This window comes from Plecotus auritus, assembly GCF_963455305.1.
Source record: "Plecotus auritus genome assembly, chromosome: 7".
NCBI lineage: Eukaryota > Metazoa > Chordata > Mammalia > Chiroptera > Vespertilionidae > Plecotus > Plecotus auritus.
In genome coordinates, this window is record NC_137774.1 from 56,963,887 (window position 1) to 56,985,158 (window position 21,272).

Here is a 21,272-nt window from a genome sequence, read left to right on the forward strand (position 1 = left end):
TCAAACACTGAGAATTCATAGTGGTAGACAAGGCAAATATTTAGGAATGTGCTTCACATACTAGTAATATATGTGCAAAGGCCTTTAATATCTGAAGGAAACTATTTATTCACTGGGAAATTATGTTCAAAGATCTGAGAACTGAGTTGGATACTGGTTCCATTTATAATTTAGTCTAAATGCGTTGACGTTTTTGAAGGAATGTTGGTTAAACACGTAAACATTCAATTTCATAGGGCTCAGATGCCTTTAAGACAATGTTAAAACTATAAGTGCTCAAATTTACAAACCAGTGAAATGTCTAGGAATGTATCTGAAACACGTGGAATATGTTTGTAGAACCTTAATACTTGTAGTACATTGTTGAAATACTGAGACTTTGTATTTAAAGGGTTGTGAAAGGTAGGAGAGACTTTAAAATAGTAACCACTCACTTTTAAAGAGCTGGTATATATGAAAAACGTTGTATAAACACTTGGAATTCATAATGAAGGAGCTTGAATCACTGGACCAGAGTGAAACAAACTGAAAATTCACAATGACAGACTAGGGTGATATCTAGGAATGTCCTTGAAACTTTAGGAATACATGTTCTCAGAGATATTACATCGAAAGGACAGTGTTTAGTCACAGGAACATGGTATTCAAAGACCTGAGTAGTGCGTGCGATACTGTTTACATTAGTGATTCAGTCTGAGTTGGGATTTTTACAAGATAGCTGGTTAAACACTAAAAAATACATTTTCATACAGCTGATATGACAGCATGAAAGTATTCTAAACTTTTAGAAATCAAAATGATTGCTGGCTTGTGTTCAAAGTATTAATAATTTAAGTATAAAGAGCTGGTATGATACCTGTATGAAAATGTTAAAACTCTGAGAGCTCAAAATAGCACACCAGGGAAATGTCTAGGACAGTATCTGAAAGACTTGGAATATGTTTGTAGAACCTTAATACCTCTGTGCAGTGTTGAAATATAGAGAGTTGGTATTTAAAGAGCTGTGAAAAGTAGGGTAGTCTTTAAAGTAGTACTCACTCACGTTTAAGAGCTGGAGTATATGGAAGAACGCTGAATCAACAATTGCAATTCACAATGAATGGGCTTCAATCACTGGCCAAATGGGAATCAAAAACGAGAATTCAATGGTAGAATAAGGACATATTTAGGAATGTGCTTGAAACGCTAAGAGTACATGTTCACAGAGCTTTTAAAATGGAAGGACACTGTTTAGTCACTGGGAAATCGTGTTCAAAGAGCAGAGAAGTGAGTGCAATACTGTTTCCGTTAATAATTCAGTCTTAATGAGTTGGCGTTTTTGGAAGAGTGTAGGTTAAACACATAAAATTGATTTTCATAGAGCTGATACGACAGTAGGAGAGTATTCAAAATTCTTAGAAAGCACAATGATAGTTAGGCTAAGGTGCAAATTAGAAACAACTGACATTTAAAGAGTTGTGATATAATGAAAAACTATGAACACTTGGAAATCACAATGAAGGAGCTTGAATCACTGGACAAAAGTGAATCAAACGCTGAGAATTCACAATAATGCGCTAGGGAGATATCTAGGAATGTGTTTGAAACTATAGGAATACATGTTCTCAGAGATTTTATATCGAAAGGACAGTGTTTAATCACCGGAACATCGTGTTCAAAAACCTGAGAAGTGCGTGCGATAGTTTATATTTGTAATTCAGTTTGAGTTGGTATTTTTACAAGATAGCTGGTTAAACACTAAAAAACATTTTCATACAGCTGATATGACTGCATGAAAGTATTCTAAACTTTTAGAAATCAAAATGATTGCTGGCTTGTGTTCAAAGTATTAATAATTTAAGTCTAAAGAGCTGGTATGATACCTTTATGAAAATGTTAAAACTCTCAGAGCTCAAAATAGCAGACCAGGGAAATGTCTAGGACAGTATCTGAAAGACTTGGAATATGTTTGTTGAACCTTAGTACCTCTGTGCAGTGTTGAAATATAGAGAATTGGTATTTAAAGAGCTGGGAAAAATAGGGTAGTGTTTAAAATAGTTATCACTCACGTTTAAGAGCTGGTATATATGGAAGGACGCTGAATCAACACTTGCAATTCACAATGAATGGGCTTCAATCACTGGCCAAAAGTGAATCAAAAAATGAGAATTCAATGGTAGAATAAGGACATATTTAGCAACGTGCTTGAAACGCTAAGAGTACATATTCACAGAGGTTTTATAATGGAAGGACACTGTTTAGTCACTGGGAAATCGTGTTCAAAGAGCAGAGAAGTGAGTGCAATACTGTTTCCATTTTTAATTCAGTCTAAATGAGTTGACGTTTTTAGAAGAATATCGGTTAAACACATAAAATTCATTTTCATAGAGCTGATACGACAGTAGGAAAATATTCAAAATTCTTAGAAATCACAATGATATTTAAGCTAAGGTTCAGATTAGGAGCAACTGATCTGGAAAGGGAAAGTGGAGCTTATCGGAACACTGAGAATCCACAACTGCGGCACCCACCGAACAGAACAGACCCCCAGAACACCAGTCCGCCATTGTCACAAACACGCGGATGCAGAGGAGCTCTACACTCCACCACGGAAAGGTCAGATTTCGCCTGGGATAAGGAGAGAGAGGACTACATAACCTGACATCCAGAGAAGAGAGACTCTGGGAAGACAAAGAAACAGCCTGCGTATGAAAGAAAAGCAGGCATCACCAGAAATGGAAGTAATGAAAATAGAGGCAAGCAAGCTTCCAGAGAAAGAATTCAGAGAAATGGTCATAAGGTGGCTGAAAAGAATGGAAGACAAATTCGACAATATGAGCAAGAACCAAGAGGAAATGAAGAACCAAGAAGAAATGAAAAATGACATCGCTGCTGTAAAGAACTCAATAGAAAGCATCAAGAGTAGACTAGAAGAAGCAGAGGACCGCATCAGTGAGCTAGAAGACAAGATGGGAAAAAATACCCAAGTAGAGAAGCTTCTAGAGAAAAAAATTAAAAAGCAGGAGGAGAGCCTAAGGGAACTTTGGGACAACACGAAACAAAACAACATCCGCATAATAGGGGTTCCAGAAGGAAAGGAAGCTGAGCAAGGAATAGAAAACCTGTGTGAAGAAATAATGACAGAAAACTTTCCTGATATAGGGAAGAAAAAACCCACACAAATCCAAGAAGCTCACAGCTCCCAAGCAAAATGAACCCCAAAAGACCAACGCCAAGGCACATTATAATTAAATTGGCAAACACCAACGACAAAGTAAGAATCTTAAAAATGGCAAGAGAGAGACAGAAAGTTACATACAAAGGAACCACCATCAGACTAGAAACTGATTTTTGAACAGAAACTCCTCAGGCCAGAAGGGAATGGAATGAAATATACAAAGTCATGCAAAGGAAGGGTCTGAATCCAAGAATACTGTACCCAGCAAGGCTATCAATCAAAATTGAAGGTGAAATCAGGAGCTTCACAGACAAAAAAAGACTAAGGGAATTTATTACCATCAAACCAGCAATGCAAGAAATGCTAAAGGGTCTGCTGTAAAAAAAAAAAAAATAGGAAGCGAAGAAGGAACACGGGGGTAAAGAATAAAAATGGCGACAAATAAGTACCTATCAATAATAACTTTAAATGTAAACGGATTAAATGCCCCAATCAAAAGACATAGGGTAACAGATTGGATAAGAAAACAAGACCCATATATCTGCTGTCTACAAGAAACCCACCTCAGAAAAAAAGACGCACACAGGCTGAGTGTGAAGGGATGGAAAAAGGTTTTCTAGGCAAATGGAAATGAAAAAAAAGCTGGGGTAGCAATACTTATATATGACAAATTAGATCTCAAAGTGAAGGACATAACAAGAGATAAAGAAGGCCACTTCATAATACTAAAGGGAGCAATCCAACAAGAAGAAATAACTCTAGTATACATATATGCACCCAATGCAGGAGCACCCAAATACATAAAAAAAAACTCCTGGAGGATATCAAGAGAGAGATTGACAGCAATACAATCATAGTAGGAGACTTTAATACCCCACTATCACCATTGGACAAATCCTCTAAACAAAAAATCAGCAAAGAAACATCAATCCTAAATGACTCACTAGACCAGATGGAATTAATTGACATCTTCAGAACATTTCACCCCAAAGCCACAGAATATACATTCTTCTCAAGTGCACATGGGTCATTTTCAAAGATAGACCATATGTTGGGACATAGGCAAAGTCTCTTCAAATTCAAGAAGATAGAAATCATATCAAGCATCTTCTTAGACAACAGTGGCATAAAACTAGAAATCAACTACAATAAAAACAACCCAAAGAAATCAAACACATGGAGACTAAACAGCATGCTATTAAACAATGACTGGGTTACCAGAGAGATCAAAGAAGAAATAAAAAACACCATGGTTGCCGAAACCGGTTTGGCTCAGTGGATAGAGCGTCGGCCTGCGGACTGAAGGGTCCCGGGTTCGATTCCGGTCAAGGGCATGTGCCTTGGTTGCGGGCACATCCTCAGTGGGAGGTGTGCAGGAGGCAGCTGATCGATGTTTCTCTCTCATCGATGTTTCTGGATCTCTATCCCTCTCCCTTCCTCTCTGTGAAATACCAATAAAATATATTAAAAAACAAACAAACAAACAAAAACACCATGGCAACAATGACAATGAAAACACTACAATCCAAAATCTATGGGACACAGCGAAAGCAGTCCTGAGAGGGAAGTTCATAGCTCTAAAAGCCTACTGCAAAAAACAGGAAAAAAGGGTAATAAATTACCTAACCCCACAACTCAAAGAGTTAGAAAAAGAGCAATAAGAAAAGCCCAGTGTAAGCAGAAGGAAGGAAATAATAAAGAGCAGAGCTGAGATAAATGACATCGAGACCAAAGAAACAATACAAAAGATCAACAAAACCAAGCGCTGGTTCTTTGAAAGAATAAACAAGATTGATGAACCTCTAGCCAGGCTCACCAAGAAGCAAAGAGAGAGGACCCAAATAAACAAAATCAGAAATGAAAGAGGTGAAATAACAACAGATCCCGCCAAAATACAAAGGATTGTTAAAAAATACTACGAACAACTCTATTCCAACAAACTGGACAACCTGGAGGAAATGGACATATTCCTAGAAAAATATAACCTTCCAAAACTCAATCAGGAAGAATCTAAACAGCTCAATATGCCAGTAACTATGGAAGAAATTGAAGCAGTCATCAAAGAGCTTCCGGCAAACAAAATCCCGGGGACAGATGGCTTCACAGGAGAGTTTTACCAAACATTCAAGGAAGAACTAAAACCTATCCTCCTCAGACTATTCCAAAAAATTCAAGAGGAAGGAACACTTCCAAGCTCCTTCTATGAAGACAGCATCACCCTAATACCAAAACCAGATAAAGACAACACAATGAAGGAGAATTACAGGCCAATATCCCTCATGAACGTAGATGCCAAAATCCTCAACAAAATTCTAGCAAATCGGATCTGGCAGTACATCAGAAAGATCATACACCATGACCAAGTAGGGTTTATCCCAGGAATGCAAGGATGGTACAATATCCGCAAATCAATAAACGTGTTACATCACATAAACAAATTGAGAGAAAAAATCACATAGTCATATCAATGGATGCAGAAAAAGCATATGACAAAATCCAACCTCCTTTCTTAATAAAAAGTCTTAGCAAGGTGGGAACAGAAGGATCATACCTCAACATAATAAAAGCTATATATGATAAACCCACAGCTAACATCAAACTCAATGGGCAAAAACTAAAACCATTTCCCCTAAGAACAGCAAGAAGGCAGGGATGCCCACTCTCACCACTCCTGTTTGACATAGTACTGGAAGTATTAGCCATTGCAATTAGACAAGAAGAAGAAATAAAAGGCATCCAAATTGGAAAAGAAGAAGTAAAGCTGTCCTTATTTGCAGATGACATGATATTGTATATACAAAACCCGAAAGACTCCATCAAAAAACTAACAGACTTAATAAATGAATTCGGCAATGTAGCAGGATACAAAATTAATGCTAAGAAGTCTATGGCATTTCTATACACCAATAGTGAACTTACAGAAAGAGAGACTGAAAAAGCAATCCCATTTACCATCGCACCAAAAAAATTAAGATACTGCCCTAACCGGTTTGGCTCAGTTGATAGAGCGTCGGCCTGCGGACTCAAGGGTCCCAGGTTTGATTCTGGCCAAGGGCATGTACCTTGGTTGCAGGCACATACCCAGTGGGGAGTGTGCAGGGGGCAGTTGATCGATGAGTCTCTCTCACTGATGTTTCTGACTCTCTATCCTTCTCCCTTCCTCTCTGTAAAAAATCAATAAAATATATTTTAAAAAATTAAGATACTTAGGAATAAACCTAACCAAGGAGGTAAAAGACCTATATGTGGAAAACTACAGGACACTGAAAAAAGAGGTAGAGGAAGACTTAAACAGATGGAAGAACATACCATGTTCATGGATTGGTAGAATCAACATCATTAAAATGTCCATACTACCCAAAGCAATCTATAGATTCAATGCACTCCCCATTAAAATAACAACGGCATATTTCACAGACCTAGAAAGAACTCTGCAAAAATTCATCTGGAATAAAAAAAAAAGACCCCGAATAACCACAGCAATCATGAGAAAGAAGAATAAAGTAAGAGGGCTCTCAATACCAGATTTCAAGCTGTATTACAAAGCCACTGTCCTCAAAACAGCCTGGTACTGGCACAAGAACAGACATATAGATCAATGGAATAGCATAGAGAATCCAGATATCGACCCAAACCACTATGCGCAATTAATATTTGACAAAGGAGGCATGAGCATACAATGGAGTCAAGACAGTCTCTTCAATAAATGGTGTTGGGAAAATTGGACAGATACATGCAAAAAAATGAAACTAGATCACCAACTTACACCATACACAAAAATAAACTCAAAGTGGATACAGGACTTAAATATAAGACGGGAAACCATAAAAATACTAGAGGAATCCACAGGCAGCAAAATCTCAGACATATGCCAAAAGAACTTTTTCACTGATACTGCCCCTAGGGCAATGGAAGCCAAAGAGAAAATAAACAAATGGGACTACATCAAAATAAAAAGCTTTTACACAGCAAAAGAAACCATCAACAAAACAACAAGAAAGCCCACTGTATGGGAGAACATATTTGCAAATGTTATCACTGATAAAGGTTTAATCTCCAACATCTACAGGCAGCTTATACAACTTAATAAAAGGAAGATAAATGATCCAATAAAAAAATGGGAAACGGACCTAAATAGAATCTTTTCGAAAGAAGACAGAAGGAAGACCAAGAGACACAAGAAAACATGCTCAAAGTCACTAATTATCCGAGAGATGCAAATCAAAACGACAATGCGACACCATCTCACACCTGTCAAAATGGCTATCATCAACAAATCAACAAATGACAAGTGTTGGCAAGGATGCGCAGAAAAAGGAACCCTCGTGCACTGCTGGTGGGAATGCAGACTGGTGCCACCACTGTGGAGAACAGTATGGAGTTTCCTGGAAAAACTGAAAATGGAACTCCCATTTGACCCAGTGATCCCACTCCTAGGAATATATACTAAGAAACTAGAAACACCAATCAGAAAGGATATATGCACCCCTATGTTCATAGCAGCACAATGTACAATAGCTAAGATTGGGAAACAGCCTAGGTGCCCATCAGCAGATGACTGGATCAGAAAACTATGGTACATCTACACAATAGAATACTATGCTGCCATAAAAAAAAAGGAATTACTACCATTTGTAGGCACCTGGATGGAATTAGAGAACATTATGCTAAGTGAAATAAGCCAGTCAATGAAAGAAAAATACCACATGATCTCACTCATTTGGGGATAATGAAAAACATTATAAACTGATGAACAAAAAGATCGATACAGAGGCAGTAAAGCATCAAACAGACTGTCAAATTACAGCGGTAAGGTTAAGGAGAGGTGGGGGAAATAAGAGATCAACTGAAGGACTTATATGCATTCATATAAGAGTAACCAACCGATGCAAAACATTGGGAGGTGAGGGCATGTATGGGAGTGGGGTGGGGCGGGCAATGGTAAGATATGTACACATATAATACCTTAATAAAAAAAGGTTAAAAAAATAAATAAAATACTGTGGTACATCTACACAATGGAATACTACACTGCTGTGAAAAGGAAGGATCTCCTACCACTCGCAACAGCATGGATGGTCCTGGAGAGAAAGATAAATATCACATGTTCTCACTCATTTGTGAAATATAATAAACAACATAAACTGATGAACAAAAAATAGATCCAGAGCCTTAGAAGCATCGAACAGACCATCCAACCTCAGAGGGAAGGCAGGGAGGGTGGGAGGGTGAGGTAAGAGAACAATCAAAGGACTTGTATGTATGCATATAAGCATAACCAATGAACACAGACAATAGGGAGTGAGGGCATGTGCTGGGGGGTGGGAGCAGTCAGGGAGAGGCCAATTGGGGAAATGGAGACAAATGTAATACTTTAAACAATAAAAATTTTATAAAATTAAAAAAAACTCCTGGTAAAGTTCTCTTCTTACACCAGTTTTTTTTCCAACTAAATCTTTTAGAAAGGAATGTTATTTCTTAACAATGAGCTTAAAATCAGTACGTCCAATGCAAAATTTTGGTACTCTTTGAAACTTTATTTATTTATTTATTATTTATTTTCTCTTGATACACATGAATTTAGTTTTGTGGGTTTTTTTTGCCATTAATTGCTAAGGAATTTTAAGATAAAAATACAAAGTCATTAACATCAAGAGACACAAAGGCACTTTGGATTCCAAAATATCTTTATAATGGGGGAGTAAGGGGAGCCTCACGTGTCACTTGCTTATTTTTTAAACTATTACTCTTTCAATTCTAATCTTTGAATAAAATATTTTTTCTACAATATAAAATGACTTTTTAGAGCAAAACAAGCACAGTAACATTGTCTATTTTACAATAAATCTGAAAGGAAAATTTGGAAAAGAATATTCTTACACCATATAGCATAACTTGTTTTTTAACTTGAATTTTTTTGTTAATTGCCTAATCACCTAAATTAGTGAATAAGAATGCTCAGCATCCAATCCATGAATATAGAATACAATATAATTTATTCTACTTTTTACTTCAAAGTCACAGAGATGACATCCATATAATTATAAAGCCTACTCTACATTTTCAAGTTCTCAATCCAAATATATAGATTAGAACAGATCACTTTATTGCTGACAATATTCATGGAAGGGTCAGATTCCTTATAAAAAGACAAAATAAGTTTGATTGGGAGCCGGCCATTGCCCTACTCACCCATCAACAGAATTATGGAAGTCAAGAGGCAATATTTTTTCCTTTTTAAAATAGCAAAGGAACAAAAGAAGATTGGCTGGCTGTTGAGTGGGCCCCACATTAGAGTGCATAGCTCATCAGGATTGAGGCTGGCATCTGTGAGCAGTTAACTTCCTAAGAGCACTCACTGGGCATTATGTCATCTGCACTACAGCTCTCACCCTAGAAATTATTTGAAAATACTTTATGCTCAAAATATACACTGAGTGTGCCGAAACCGGTTTGGCTCAGTGGATAGAGCGTCGGCCTGTGGACTGAAGGGTCCCGGGTTCGATTCGGGTCAGGGGCATGTATCTTGGCTGCGGGCACATCCCCAGTTGGGGGTGTGCAGGAGGCAGCTGATCAATGTTTCTCTCTCATCGATGTTTCCAGCTTTCTATCCCTCTCCCTTCCTCTCTGTAAAAAATATCAATAAAATATATTAAAAAATATATATATACACTGAGTGGCCAGATTATTATGATCTCTGAATGCATCATAATCGGGCCACTCAGTGTATATACTATATAATAAAAAGCTAATATGCAAATTGTTCCCTCGACCAGCAGGCAGGCCGGCCAACCGCCCATGTCCCCTCCCCCTGGCCAGGCTGGCTGGAGAGTATTATGCATTCAGAGATCATAATAATCTGGCCACTCAGTGTATAGTATCCATTCCTTGTCCTTGAGGATCCAAGTATCTATACTAATAAAAGCCTAAGTGGCCCTCGCACGTGACGTTGCCACAAGATGGCTGCCACAAGATGGCCACCACAAGATGGCCAAGTGCACAGAGGAGGTGGGGCGCAGCAGCCACTTCGTGTGGTGAGGCCTGGGGGTCGAGCATCTCCTTCGCCTCACGCAGAGGAGGTGGGTCCCGGCGGAGAAGGCAAGTTGCGGCAGGGGAGGGCAGTTGGGGGCGATCAGGCCACCAGGGGAGCAGTTAGGTGTCAATCAGGCCAGCAGGGGAGTGGTTAGGGGGTGATCAGGCTGGCAGGCAGAAACAGTTAGGGGCAATCAGGCAGGCAGGCAGGCAGGCAAGCGGTTATGAGCCAGCAGTCCTGGATTGTGAGAGGGATGTCCAACTGCCAGCATAGGCCCGATCCCGCACATCCCCCAAGGGGTCCCAGATTGGAGAGAGTGCAGGCCGGGCTGAGGGACACCCTCCCCCCACCCCTATGCATGAGTTTCGTGCACTGGGCCACTAGTAAATCTAAAATTATAATGGGCTTCTTCAGTCCAAAGGCAGGACTTCTTTGCAGTAGAGTGTCTCCAGTGTTTCACAAAAATAAATAAAAGCAGCAGCTAACGTCTTTTCAGCTTCTTGACCTCTCCGAATTTTGTTGCTTCTTCCTCCGATCTCATTTCCTCCAAGTCCTCTTGCATACCTGGTCTTAAACTCTTTGCTTCTTTATCTTTGTATTTTTTTCGGTCATAGCCAAAGAATGTGCTTAGATATTTCTTCCTGAGATTCTCCTTCATCTTTGATAAAAATCTTCCATTTTGGAGTCATAGTTCTCATCTTCCTCCTCTACATATTCTCACTGTCTTTTGTAACCACCAGGGAAGGGAAACCCTTGAGAACGTTGGGTAGATCTATAGCCAGCTAAAGAAGGCTTCACTCCATTCATCTGTCCATTGGTGGGCTGGGTAATGATATTCTTAGAAGATATTGTTTCTGAGACAAAAGTGCATTTGGGCTTATGGGGGGATCTAAGCTACTAACTATTCACCCAGGTCCCAAGCTGCTCACTGGTCTTCTAGGGCCTGAACTGCTGACAGTCTGTCTAGCTGAAACTGCCACTTACTGATCACCCAGAGCCACTGACTAACCGCCTGGGGGGCACTGAGCCACTCATTGGTCGTCAGTTATGTGGATTGTGCACAGGCCACCCAGAGTCACCAGAACTGACCACTGACTTCCTAGAACCACCTGGGCCACTGATAGGTCATCCAGAGCCACCTATACTGCTGACTGTCCTTCCAGGAGGATTTAAGTCACTGGCTGGCCTCTTGGTCCCACTGATTTATCGAGTGCTCAGGTCCTGAGCTAGAGCTGCCATTCTGGTGCCTGGGCATGGAGCCAGAACTAACCATAGGCCAAAGACTCCCTGTGATGGGCTGCCCAGGAACTGGGCTGGAGCTGCTGCCTGACTGCCTGACACCTGGACTCTTAGCCTTATTTGGGGAGACCACAGGTCCAGGTCTGGAATGGCTGGGATGGAGAGGAGATTTTTTTGGCTGTGTGCTAAGTAACAGATTTCTGAGTCCCTTTAGCAGGAGTCTTTGGAACACTTGGTGAAAAGGTGCTCAAGTGGGTCTTTCCAGCCCCATTGTAAACAGGCCTGTCATGGTCCTTCCGAAGTGAGGCTTGGGAGCAGTTGCTAGATCCTACTTTGGTTCTCTCTCCTGGCATGGATTTGGATGAAAACAAACCTAAATGTTTCTTATCTGTGCTGGGTCTGGATTTCTTCTCAGCATGAGGAAGGGGAGTACCTTTGGGAGAAGGATGCTTGTCCCTGGAAACTCTGCAAGTTTTTGTGCCCATACTTTCTGTATGAGAAGGCACCATTTTGGTCAGAGGTAGTCCTGCATCTGCTTCAGGCTTCTTTTTCATATGTCTTCATTCAAGAAGTTTTCACTCTCTAAGTTCTTGTGCAATCATAGGTCACTTTTCTGTGTGTGTGTGTGTGTGTTTTTCACTACCTTGATTTCCACTGGTTCATACTGTTGGAAGCTAGCTATTGTCTTCCCTATCAGAAAAGTGTAAACAAGGAACGCAGAAGGATCATGAACCTTGAGCTCTGGCAAGGGCTAAAGCTATGCACTGATTGTTTAGTCGAGACAATGGTGGCTCAAGCAATTTCCTGGCCAAATGGTCTCAAAGTAAAGTTTTACTAATATTTACTGACCTTTAAGATAGTCTTTCTGTTACCAGAATTGCCTGCCTGACTAAGGGCAATATGTGTATCTAAAATTGAATGAAAGCCTGGCAGGGCCTGGGCACCAGTTCAGTCCTTGCCCTTGCATTGGACTCTCCACCTGGCCCCCCATTATTATTTCTTGTCTTGTCTCATCATTTGACCACGGCCCTTCTCCAGATCCCGAACCCCGAGCGATGTGGGACGTGGACTCTCACATCTGGCACCTCGAATGATGGATATCTGGAGAAGAAGATTTGCCTGGAGCAGAAAAACAAAGTTTCACCAGCAAGGTGGGGAAAAAGAATTCACCGGATAGGTGGGGAAATTCTCAGCGTGCAAAGCCCACAGCCAGCTGCAGAAGTTGAGATCTGTAAGTAAAGTGGGAACGTCTTTTTTTTTAGCCAGGCTAATGGGGCAGAATTTGTCAAAAGGGGAGAAACTTTATTGTAGACTTTTGGTTTGCATGCTTAAGGATAAAGGAATTAAAGTGTCAGAAGGTATTCTCTTACAGTTTTTGCATGTTATTATAGAACATAATCTCTGGTTTCCTGAAGAAGGTACATTAGATGTTGAATGTTGGGAAAGAGTTAGTCATAACTTGAAAAAACCTCAGCAGCAGGGGAAAAATTTGCCTCCAAATTGTCTCTCCTTGTGGAACATGGTATTGCATTTGCTAGAGCCTTTTAGATAAACAAAAGAGGATAAACCTCCTCCCCTTGCACCTTCTGCTCCTAAAGAGGAGCAAAAAGAAAAATTGGAGGAATCGCCTTCATGGCCCCCTCCATCTCCATGTCCTAATCCTGAAACATTTAATTCACCATTAATAGAATCACCTATGCAAAGAGCAATCCGAGAAGGATTAAAGCACATGACGGTGGAGGATCAACTTGCTTTTCCTATTATACAAGTAGCTGACCTACAGCTCCCGAATCATATAATAAGACATCATGAAAAATTTGACTTTAAAATGATAAAGTCCTTGCATGTAAGCATAGTCCAGAATGGTCCTATAGCTCTTTTACCAGAGAAATTATGACTAATATTTCTGAAGCATTCTTAGCTCCTTATGATTGGTATTCTCTGGCTCACGCAACTCTGGATGGAGGAGATTATTTACTATGGAAGGGAGAAATTTTGGAGAAATGTCAGGAGCAAGCCCATGCAAACTGTGGGCTGAATGCTCAAATAACTTATGAAATACTGACAGGACTGGGACAATATTATGGCATACAAAATCAGCTAAATTATGTGCAACAGGCATATGAGCAAATTAGACTTTGTGGAAGAAGAGCTTGGTGGGCTTTACCATCAAAAGGGGATCCTGGCCGAAACCGGTTTGGCTCAGTGGATAGAGCGTCAGCCTGCGGACTGAAAGCAGTCCCATGTTCGATTCCGGTCAAGGGCATGTACCTTGGTTGTGGGCACGTCCCCAGTAGGGGGTGTGCAGGAGGCAGCTGATTGATGTTTCTCTTTCATCGATGTTTCTAACTCTCTATTCCCCTCCCTTCCTCTCTGTAAAAAATCAATAAAATATTTTTTTTTTTTAAAAATCACATTTAAAAAAATAAAGGGGGGGGACCCTGAGGGAGCTTTTAGTAAATGTATGCAGGGCCTACAGAGTCATTTTCTGACTTTGTGGCTTGCCTCACTCAAGCAGTGAGATGCCAGATTCAACATGAAACAGCAGGAGACATGTTAATTCAGCAATTAACTTATGAAAATGCCAATGCTGATTGTAAGAAATGCCTGACGCCTCTGAGAAAAAAATAGTACCATTACAGAAATGCTTCGAGCATGTCAGAATGTGGGGTCAGGCACTTTTCAAGCAAACTTACTTGCTGCCGCTGTAACAGTGGGGAATAAAAGGTGTTATAATTGTGGAAGAACAGGACATTTTAAAAAGAAAGTAAGCAACCAAGAAGGACACAAGGTGGCGATCTAGGGAAAGGCGTGAGCATTCTGCCTCCCAATTCAGTCAACACAGATTAAACCTCTCTGTGTCCTAGAAGTCAGAAGGGAAACCATTGGGTTGGTTAATGTAGATAGAAATTTCATAAAAATGGGCAGCCATTAGATCAAGACATAGGGAATGGCCAACCACAGGGAAACGGCCCCCCAGCCCCGTCATCAATAGGGGAAATTTGCCCTGCAAGGCCCACAGTGGACTCCCTCAGCTGAGCCATTCCAGGGAGCCCAGGCCTAGTTCTTAACAGTACTATAGCGGTCACTTTGACCCCCAATATGGCTCAGCAAGCTGTTCCTACAGGAATCTGGGGACCTGTGCCACCAAGAACTTTAGGATTAATCTTAGGGAGAAGTGGAAAAACTCTGAAAGGACTAACTGTTCTGCCTGGAGTCATAGATTCAGACTATGAGGGAGAAATTAAGGTAATATTAGAATGTAATCATATTATGCAAATTACTTCAGGACAAAGAATTGCTCAGATACTACTTCTACCTTTTATTCAGCAAGGCGAAGCTATAAATAGGAAAAGAGAAACACAAGGATTTGGAAGCTCAGATATCTATTGGATACATGAAATTAGCAAAACCCATCCTATGATTAATTTAAGAATAGAGAGAAAACGATTTAAAGGTTTAGTAGGCACTAGAGCGATGTCAGCATTATCAGCAAAGAATTCTGGCCTCTAAGTTGGTCCATGGTAGAAGCTATAAGCTCTATCATGGGGATCAGAGTTCCTGATAATACACAACACAGTGCTGCAGTGTTAAGTTGGCAAGATGAAGGACAGGCAGGATGGTTTCAGCCTTACATAGTCTCTGGGATTGCAGTCAACTTATGGGGCCGGATGTTTTAGAAGGTTTACAAGCTTTTATTATTACCGGCAAATGACAGCAGTTAATAAATCAGATGGGATATCAGACTGGTCAAAGCTTAGGAAAAAATAATCAGGGAATTAAAGAGCCCATCCAAGCCAAAGGAAACCCAGGAAGACAAGGATTAGGATATCAACATTTTTTAAAAATATATTTTATTGATATTTTACAGAGAGGAAGGGAGAGGGATAGAGAGCCAGAAACACCGACGAGAGAGAAACATCGATCAGCTGCCTCCTGCACACCTCCCACCGGGGATGTGCCCACAACCAAGGCACGTGTCCCTGACCGGAATCGAACCTGGGACCCTTCAGTCCACAGGCCTATGCTCTATCCACTGAGCCAAACCGGTTTCGGCAGGATATCAACCTTTTGAGGAGTGGTCACTGCTCAATCTCCTCACTCTCATGCAGATCCTATACAATGGAAAGATGATAGACCTATATGGGTGGATCAGTGGCCATTAACCAAGGAGAAATTAGGTCATATTCATGAATTAATACAGGAACAAATAGAGGCTGGCCACATAGAGCCTTCCAATAGTCCGTGGAATACACCCTATATTTACTATACCTAAGGAGGCGGCAGGAAAATGGCAATTGTTACATGATCTTAGAGCGGTTAACACTACTATGCATACCATGGAAGCTTTACAGCCTGGACTCCCAGCGCCTTCGCAAATCCCTCTAGATTGGTCTCTTATAGTAGTAGATCTTAAGGATTGTTTCTTCACCATTCCCTTGGCACCTCAAGATAAACAGAGATTTGCATTTTCAGTGCCAGCTATTAATAATATAGAACCCATGAAAAGATATCAATGGAAAGTTTTGCCTCAAGGAATGGCCAATGGCCCCACCTAGTGTCAAAAATATGTAGCTCAAGCTGTTCAGCCTTTAAGGCACAAATATTCCCGATGTTACATTATTCATTACATGGATGACTTGCTCTTAGCAAGTCCATGGGAAGAGCAGACTTTGGCAATGTAAAAATTGCTCCAGAAAAGGTACAGAAAGAAATGCCTTTCAAATATCTGGGAACCATAATTGAAAACCAATGTAGTAGGCCTCAAAAGGTGGAAATAAGATCGCCTTAAAACTTTAAATGACTTCCAAAAATTATTAGGGTACATTAATCGTAATGTAAATATCTGTGTTTTCTGATGGTCTTAGGTGACCCTGCTAGCGGTTCTCAACCTGTGGGTCGTGACCCACAGGTTGAGAACTGCTGCTGTAGAGCCTACGACCATTGGAAAACACAGATATTTACATTGTGATTCACTAACAGTAGCAAAATTACAGTTAAGAAGTAGCAACAAAAATAATTTTATGGTTGGGGTCACCACAACATGAGGAACTATATTAAAGGGTCACGGCATTAGGAAGGTTGAGAACCACTGACTAGGGCATCAATCCTCTAAAACTGCGGTTACATATATAGAACTTATGGCTCAGTTGATATCTCAACTTAGAAAGCACTGCAGGCAGCTTAGAGAAGAACCCCAATGCATTTACCTTCCCCTCACTGGGAAGCAATTAGAAATATTATTTCAAACTGATTTGAATTGGCAAATTGGACTAAGTGGATATTCAGGGGAACTTAGTTGTCACCTATTAAAAGACAAATTACTACAGTTTTTATATTATACGCCCTTATTATACCAAAAAAATACTAGGCAGGAACCTATTCCTGGAGCATTAACTGTTTTTACTGATGGATCATCGAATGGTAAAGCTGCCTATCATACAATGAACTCAGACCGACTCAGACTGATCAGTCATACTTCTGTACAAAGAATTGAATTAGAGGCTATTAAGGCTACATTGCAGGATTTCCAAGAGCTTCTTAATATTATCTCTGGCTCTTCTTATGCTGTGGGCCTAGTGAATGGAATTGAAACTGCTCTGTTAAAATGGCTCAGTGACCAAAGTTTATTTTTTACTATTTAAACAAGTTCAGCAGATTGTACAACAGAGACAATATCCTTTTTATATCACTCACATCAGAGCTCACAGTGTATTACCTGGCCGGCTAACAAAAGGAAATGCACATGCCGATCAATTGGTTGCTTTATTAAAATAGGCCTCAGAATCTCATCAGCTTTTACATCAGCCTGCCAAAATGTTGTTCAAACAATTCTGGATCACTCAACAGCAGGCAAAACAGATTATCAGAGAATGTCCCACTTGCATGTTACATCTGCCTCAAGGGCCTAATACAGGAATTAACCCTCGAGGGTTGATAAGGGAACATATCTGACAAATGGATGTAACACATTATACTCCTTTTGGACACCTTGGGGCATTGCATGTCTCTGTATATACCTTTTCAAAGGGCCTATGGGCTACTGCATCTACAGGGGAAATGGCAAAACAGGTTATTAATCATTGCCTAGCTGCTTTTGCCATCACGGCAATTCCAAAAATTATTAAAACTGACAATGGACCTGCTTACACAAGCTGTCACTTCCAGCAATTTTGTAAAAAGTGAAAAATTCAGCACATTACAGGAATACCATATAATTCGCAGGGACAGGCAATTATAGAACACCAGCATCATAGGCTAAAATTCCAACTTGAAAAACAGAAAAGGGGGAATATGGAGAAATCGCCTGTAGGTAGACTACACTAAGCCTTAAATACTTTAAATTTTTTCACTTGTGATGCCAATGGCACGACACCCATGGAAATAAACTGGTGTCAGAATAAGCCAAAGGAAAATGGTCTGGTTAAAGGGAAAGATCCCGAGTCTGGTTTATGGAAGGGCCCCAATCCCCTGTTAACATTTGGTCAAGGGTACGCTTGTATATTTCCAGAAAATTTCTCGAAGCCCATGTGGATTCCCACAAGAAATATTACATGGATCCGAGGGAGGAACTGGCCAGGTTAATGAGGACCTTGCACCTGGAGCCACGCCTTACAGCTGCAGACAATTGACTGCCCCAGCCCAGATAGCAGCAGCCCCAAGCAACCCACTGAAGATAAGGAGTGGGAAGAGGATGAGACAAATAGCCCAGAGGTCACCTGGGGGATGGTGAAGAAGATGGTCCAGAAAGCTGAGTGAATTTGTGAGGAGACCAGAACCCCAAGAACGCCTGAGAATGTCTTTCTGCCCTGCGGGCAGTCATCAGCTGTGCGGTAATGCTACCGGGGCAAATGGGGAAGTATTTTGGACTTATGTTCCTGACCCTCCATAGGTAAGACCCCTTATGTGGGCTGATCCCCTGCCTAATGTAGTCACCAATAACACCAAACACTTTGGTCACCCAGGAGGACCACGGGTGGGGCAAGGAAGTATATGGACAAAGTATAATTACATGGGTGTCGCCACCTAGCTTCCCTTTTGTATGACACAGAACCAAACCACAGCTCCTTTGTGTGTAAAATTAAAAAGAGGCTTCTGGCTAACATGGACACCAAAGGAGGGGGAAGCAAAAGCCCAAATACATCTACTATCACTACTTGCTCTGGGGAGAGGTGCAGAAAATGTAACTTTACTAAGACACGCCCCCCCCCCACTAAGCCGTTATGTAAGAAGTCTTATGAATGGCACCCCACCGAGGAAGAAATTAATTGGCAAGACTGTTATAGTGACCACCCCACCAGCAGCAAACTTAATAACAGCCTTTCCTTTGTGGACTGGAGCCCCTATGGGTTTGCATATAGTAACAATCGCACCCTAAAATGGAAGGAGAACACATCCTATCTATATGTTAAAGCTAATCACTCCATTTCATGGCATGGAGGAGGATTTGTTGGATCTCAATTTCAACATGACAACTGGCCCCTACAAAATACGCAATGGAAATTAGCTGCTGCACTTGCACCTATTAAATAGTATAGTTTTAACTATAGCTCAGATAATTCCATTCGTACCTTATGGGGAACTCCCAATAAGACAGTATTTGCCACTGCCTGTGTATTTGATCCGTTTGTACTCCTCTCAGGCCCCATCCAGATGCACCTTAATATTACAAGCCAGACTGCACACTATCCCATTGTATTAATTTTACATTCCAAAAGGATTCCCTCATGATTTTAAAACAACCGGCTTTCGCTTAGTTTCCTACTAACCTAACCCAGCCTTGGGAATCTCATCAAACCTACTGTTACATGATCTGGTAAAAATCTTAAAAAGACAAAAAAGATTTCCTGGAATGTTAATTGCAGAACTCTTTGCCCTCGTAATGTTACTTACTTCTGTGGGCATTGCTGCTTCATCCATGGTACAAACTGTTCAAACTTCTCAGTTTGCACAACCATTTAAGAAAAATGTAACTAAGACCTATCTATACAAAAAAGAATTGATAGCCAGTTTGAGATAGAATATCAGCATTAAAGTCTACAGTCTTGTGGATGGGTGATAAAATCCACAGCTTAGAGCAAAGAATATCTTTGTAGTGTCATTATAATTTTTCCCCAGATTTGTGTTATACCCCCCCCCCACCCCTGTTCCCTATTGGGAATCAATAAAAAATCACTTTCTTGGTGCTTGGGGTAAAGGTAACACAACCCTTGATATTTTAGAATTACAACAGCATATTGTACAACTATCCCAGGCAAACTTACAAATGAATACCTTAGATGCCTGGCAGCAATTTAAAAAAGACATGAAAGAATTTAATCTCTTCCACTGGATCTCCTTACATTTGCCTCTCAGCATAACCACTATTGCTTGTCTCATTTTTATTCTTATGTTTATTTCTAGTCTGCAGATGTGGAATGAAGAGTCTTAAAAGGACTTGAACCCTTCAGGTAGCATTCAGTTTTCAACATTTATTAAGAAGAAGAGAAGGGGGAGATGTTGAAAGCTACCCATTGCCTTCCCTATCAGAAAAGTGTAAACAAGGAACGCAGAAGGCTCATGAACCTTGAGCTCTGGCAAGGGCCAAAGCTATGCACTGATTGTTTATTCGAGACAATGGTGGCCCAAGCAATTTCCTGACCAAATAGTCTCAAAGTAAATCTTTACTAATATTTACTGACCTTTAAGATAGTCTGTCCGTTACCAGAATTGCCTGCCTAAGGGCAATATGTGTATCTAAAATTGAATAAAAGGCTAGCAGGGCCTGGGTACCAGTGAAGTCCTTGCCCTTGCATTGGACTCTCCGCCTGGCCCCCATTATTTCCACATTATTATTTCTTGTCTTGTCTCATCATTTGTCCACAGCCCTTCTCCAGATCCCAAACCCAGAACCATACGGGACATGGACTCTCACATCATACTGCTTTTTCTCAGCCAGCCTGAGTAGGTCAGTGAAGCTCATGATGGTGGGGCACTTTAAGGGGGACCTTTAGTTTACTTTCAACTTTGGGAGGAGGTTCTTGCTCTGATGCTGCTTGATTTTATTCTAAGAATGCTTCCTCTTCTTCTATTTCATACTCTTGGTCTGTTCCCTGACTAGTGGCTTTCCATTGCTTGTCTTTTCTTTGACTTTTCCTCAACAGGAATCCCATTTAACCATGGAAATTGTCCTTTGTCCTCTTGGCCATAGCTCTTGCTTTCTTCTCATGTTTTAGCTCAATTCACCTTTTCACTACTTCTTCTTTTCTCCTTTTTTTCTCTAAGGCTTTTTGTCCGAGCTCCTCCACTTTTCTTCTGAGAAAAGCTTGTATGCTGCTGATTGGACACCTTAACTTTGGGGTCTTTTTTGGGAGGACCCACTGCCAAACTATACCTTTTTGGTATGCTGTTGGTTCCTTGTCCTTTAGAAGCTATCATGAGAATTTCCCTGAAATCCATGTTGACCGAACTGGATAAAATGGGCCAGCTCTCGGAGAGGAATGAAAGCGCATCTTACCCAGTGGCCAGCTGCAGCCAAATGAACTGGCTGGCTGCCTCTTTCCTACCTCTACTCAGCATGACCAATTCCGGCGCTGTCCATGGCGGTCTGCCTGCCCCCTTCCTCAAGCAGCCTATATCCTTACAAGTCCAATGCTGCGCTCCCACCTTTGAAACTTTAAATAAAAGTTTTACATCCACAAGATAAATTAGTAGATTGTTCCACATTCATTGACATAATCATTCAGTTGAGAATAAGTTACTTTAGTTTAATTGTTAAATCTCATTTCAGCCTGGCTGGTGTGGCTCAGTGGATTGAGTATTCTCTCAGGCACCAAGAGGTTGCTGGTTTGATTCCTGGTCAGG

The 21,272-nt window shown here is 40.7% G+C and overlaps 2 pseudogenes across 2 annotated transcripts; both read right to left on the reverse strand.

The window, feature by feature from the left end:
- Positions 1-10,671: 10,671 nt before the first annotated feature.
- On the reverse strand, positions 10,672-11,225 carry LOC308252634 (protein SPT2 homolog; annotated as a pseudogene). The gene has a single exon. The product of its transcript is annotated as a protein SPT2 homolog (transcript).
- A 90-nt stretch (positions 11,226-11,315) lies between these two features.
- Positions 11,316-20,867, reverse strand: LOC308252635 (protein SPT2 homolog; annotated as a pseudogene). The gene is made up of 2 exons: positions 20,350-20,867; positions 11,316-12,093 (listed from the first exon to the last, which is right to left on the reverse strand). The product of its transcript is annotated as a protein SPT2 homolog (transcript).
- Positions 20,868-21,272: the final 405 nt, after the last annotated feature.